The following is a 5,113-nucleotide window of genomic DNA, read 5'->3' as shown; positions in this document are numbered from 1 at the left end:
TTAATGTGCAGCATGACTGTTACACTTAGACATGGAGGAGTGCAACGCAATTATTTATCAAGTATTGTCAGTTGACACAAACATAGCATAAACTGGAGAAAATTAGTCCTGAAGAGAGAGAAAAGGCATCTCTCGTTTTCTGGTCCTTTCTTCACCCTTCACGTGTTGGGCAGGAAAAGGGGAAGAAGGGAAGCACACAACAGGCCATTAGAACCCAGGAACTGACAAGAGAAGAGCCAAACCTGTACTGCAGAAACCACAAGCCTCGCTCCCAACATCTCAAGTTCAGAGTCATAGACACTTTCTACTCTGTCACAAGATTTTGGAGATTAAACTCTTTCCATTAACCCTTACATTGACTTGCATAATAAATCTGATAGCAGCCGAAAAGCCTTGCATTTTGATCATAGCTTGAACTGCAGTTAGCTGCAGGAAACAGCTTTCCCTGTGATTAAATTGGAAAAGTTCTGACCCTTTTCCTCACCATCTTTCGGGTTTACAATTGTCAAATGGAGTGTTTCCTGTCACTGGGATGCTCAGAGGGTAAGTATATGCAAGTTATTAAATACTCAGATTCTGCCATAATAAATATCATGTAAGTAGATTTGGAGACATCATATTCTTTCTTCTGCTGTACCGGTTTTGGCTGGGATAGAGTTAATTTTCTTTAGAGTAGCTTGTATGGGGCTGTCTTTTGAATTTGTGATGAAATCAGTGTTGATAATACAGGGATGTTTTAGTTATTGCTGAGCAGCATTAAGGCCTTTTCTGCTTCTCATGCTGCCCTGCTAGTGAGTAGGCTGGGTTTGTGAAGTTGGGAGGGGACACAGCTAGGACAGCTGGCCCCAAACAGCCAGGGGAAGAAGAAGGAAGTGGGAGACATTCAGAGTTATGAAGTTTTGTCTTCCTGAGTAACCATTACATGTGATGGAGTCCTGCTTTCCTGGAGGTGGCAGAAGACCTTCCTGCTGATCAGAAGTAGTGCATGAATTCCCTGATTTGCTTTGCTTGAGCATGCAGCTTTTGCTTTCCCTGTTAATGTGTCTATCTTAACCCATGAGTTTTCACACCTTTACACTTCCAGTCCTCTCCCCAGTCCCACTGGGGCAAGAGGAAAGTGAGTGAACAGCTATGTGGGGTTAATCTGCCTACAGGGGTTACACCACAACTGAAAGCAGTTATGTAATATTTTTCAATTAACTATTGATGCAATTCCAATAAATAAAGAAATGCTCTTGACCATGGAATGTAGTTTTCCAGATTTCACGCTTAATTAAATTAGCAACATCGTTTGCATGTGTTGGATACAGTGGGTTCCAAGTTCCTGCCAAAAGCAAAAATAGTAGCAAGTTGAACCTCTCACAGTAGGGACTGTAAAGATTTCCTATTTTGATTTCACCTTGACCCAGTGTGCGAAGTATTCCCCATCAAGCCTGCCAATACAGCCAAGGTTTAGAGGTAAGAAAACACCAGCAGTTAGTTGCAAATAGTGTCACAAAAGTACTTACTACTTTCTGTGCAACCACACCCTTTTTCCACTTACACTCTGCAATAATGTTAGTTGAAATTAATGGAAATGTGTCCTGAAATGTATTCTTCCAGTTACCTGAAATACGTTCACAGAAGCTATATTACCTTTTGTGAGCTTCCCTAAAAAGTCACTGCAACTGTGGAAACCTCCTTGCCGTAGAACTTTTAAAATTGTCTGTTGCATAACAAGAAAACCTAAACCACAAATTTTTTTTATCATTACAGTATCTCAACATCTAGTCATCTTCTGACATTTTTTCCTGGAAATAAAGATTTCAAGGAACCCATACTGTGTCCCCAGCTAGGCCAAGACAGCCAAGGATCTGCCCCATTTACACTAAAGACCCATATTGCATCTTCAAAACACTAAGAAGTAGTTGTGTGTGTTAGCATAGTCCAGGGAAGCTTAGCTACAGAGAGCTTCTCTGCTGCTGTAATGGTTTTGATGGCAGGAAAGCGCCAGTATTTATCTACAGCAACCACTACAAAGCCAGCCCAGCAAAGTCTGAGTTTTTGCCATATTTATCTTACTGTTAATTGTACAGTCAATCTCAATTTCAAAGCCTCTGACTAGCGTATTCGTGTCTCTGCTTCAGATTTGCTTATTAGTTGTGAAAATTGTTCTTTTTCCAAGTATTTTTACAGCCCTCTTGGCTGATGCATCCTAACCCTCTGTAGCTTGTATTGTATTTACCCTCGCAGCACGCCTGAGGTCAGTAGAATGCAGTTATCTGCATTTTAGTGGTGGGCAACTGCCGAATAAAATATATTAAGCTTTTTATACAAGAATCAAGAGCTCTTTGCTTTACTTCTTGTGAGCAGGTCATCTTGCTGCTAGTTTGTTGGGGTTTTTTGGCTTGAATCCCAACAGTCAGCTGATGACCACATCCACCTGACAACTGTCTGCTCCAAGAAATCACCAAGAAACCCCAAACCTTAATAAAATGTTAATAGAATCATAGAGTAGTTTGGGTTGGAAGAGACCTTTAAAGGTCAACTAGTCCAACCTTCCCTGCAACCAGCAGGGACATTGTCAACTAGACCACACTTCTTTTGTTGCAGACCAAGATACGGTCGGCCTTCTGGGCTGCGAGCATATATTGTCAGCTCACACCCAGCTTTTCATCCACCAGTACCCATCAAGTCCTCCTTGGCAGGGCTACTCTCAATCCCTTCATCCCCCAGCCTGTATTGATACTGGGGTCTCCCCAACCCACATGCAGGACCTTGTACTTGGACTTGTTGAATTTCATGAGGTTCACACAGGCCCACTTCTCAAGCCCATCCAATCCCCTCTAGATGGCATTAACCCACATGCAGGACCTTGTACTTGGACTTCATCCAAGCCCCTCTAGATGGCATTCTGTCCCTTGGCGTGTCAACCACACCACTCAGATTGATGTTATCTGCAGACTTGCTGTGGATGCACCTTATCCCACATCATTGATGAAGATACCACTAGAACACTACTAAAACCTAAATAGGAAGTCACAGTAAAAAGACAAAAAACAAAGCCCCCGAATAACAACAAAAAAAACAGCCAAACAGAAAACCAACAAAACACACACACACAAATCCTCACAAAGAATTCCCAGAGAAAATCAAATACAGAGAGCCTGCAATATTGCCCTAGGACCAGAATAAGAGATTTGGAGCCAGTACCACATATCTTTCTAGGGGTTTTAATGGCATGAAATTCAGAATACATGCACATGCTTGTTTCAAAAACCGCACCGATTGATGTTATCTGCAGACTTGCTGTGGATGCACCTTATCCCACATCATTGATGAAGATACCACTAGAACACTACTAAAACCTAAATAGGAAGTCACAGTAAAAAGACAAAAAACAAAGCCCCCGAATAACAACAAAAAAAACAGCCAAACAGAAAACCAACAAAACACACACACACAAATCCTCACAAAGAATTCCCAGAGAAAATCAAATACAGAGAGCCTGCAATATTGCCCTAGGACCAGAATAAGAGATTTGGAGCCAGTACCACATATCTTTCTAGGGGTTTTAATGGCATGAAATTCAGAATACATGCACATGTGCTTGTTTCAAAAACTGCACAAGGACATACACCTAAATACTGCCAACTAGAAAACAAAACATTATTCCTTCTGCAAGGAAAATTTCAGAAAGTTTTCTCCATGTTCCAGACTTTTCCCTGAAAAACCTCAACTATCTTTAAAGTGAAGGAGAGTGAAGCCTCATAATCAGATCTGAACGCCATAGCTCAGTTCAAGGGAGAAACAAGGCACTTTCCCCTCTTATTTTACAAAAGTATAAACCAAAATGAGGTTCAGACAACTGTTAGATGATCTATACATTGAGAAACACACCATAGTTTTTACTTTGAATAATTAATTCTTTTTATGGAAGAAGCTGAACATAAGTTACTGATTCTTGGGTTCAGTTAAAAAAAAAAAAAAAAAGAATAAAGTCTTTAATCCTATATTTCCATATAGGCCATAAAAATCCACTCATTCTAGAAAGAGGCTAGGAAAGGAAACAGCCCAAGTAGACATATAACATATGAAGGGAAAGTACAACTCCATAGAAGGGTCTGAAGGCATAAGCAAAATGCTTCTCTTGGGAGCTCTTGAGCCCATGAATACCACAGAAGATGGTGCAAATTGCAACTCAGTCTCTCAAGTACATTCAAGACAGTATGGTCCTAGGCCACTACGATGCTATCCTACCCTCCATTCCCAGCTTTGTCTCTCATCTGACAAGAGGCAGTGTTCCATTTATTTTAAAGATGAAGGAAGAGAGAATAATGCATCTAATTTCCCTGATAAAGGCTTCCATGGTCCAATGGCAAAGATGTCATTCTTAAGCCAGGTATTAGTTTTAGGTAACACACAATATTGGGACAATTTTAGGACACAACAATATTGGAGACAACATACCAAACCTCTCATTCATTCTCAAAACAGCTTTTACCCAGCACTTGGAGTTCTATATGCAAAAATGTGTCATAAATCCAAACACTAACATCAAATATCCAAAGTAATTCTAAAGATTTGAAAAATTATGGGATTGAAGGTCTCCTTGCTTACTTCTAAACCAAGGTTTTCTTTCCAGGACTGCATCTCATGTTTTCCTCCTACTTGGAAGAAAGAGCATATTACTGTTTGTGATCATAGCAAATTATCGTTTCAATATTCGTATTATATTTTCAAATCACTTCCTAGTGAATGAGATAACATGGCCTTCGTTCTCCTTTCATTCATACTGTATTAATACTGATTCTTCATTCCTTTCAAAGACTTGCTTACAGAAGGCATCATACATAAGACAAGACTGCTTCCTCTCACTCCTGCTTTCACAGGGCCAAGCTAGAAGACAGGTGACCTGATTTCAACCTCCTCAGCAAAAACATTTTCTTGGTCTCTGAACTCCTCCTTTCAGCCATTGTTTTTGTATTCAAACAGCCTTTTTTGAAACAGGGATCATGGCTTCCTAGGTGTGTTGTGCTGGGGCTTCCATATAAGTTTAGCTATATAGTCTCTATTAAAATGCAGGACTGCATTCAGAGTAAGTCCTACCATTTATATCTTCACAGGTCCACAG

This window comes from Calidris pugnax, unplaced genomic scaffold (assembly GCF_001431845.1).
Source record: "Calidris pugnax isolate Ruff unplaced genomic scaffold, ASM143184v1 scaffold16, whole genome shotgun sequence".
Classification (NCBI taxonomy): Eukaryota; Metazoa; Chordata; class Aves; order Charadriiformes; family Scolopacidae; genus Calidris; species Calidris pugnax.
Note: the sequence above shows the minus strand (reverse complement) of the source record.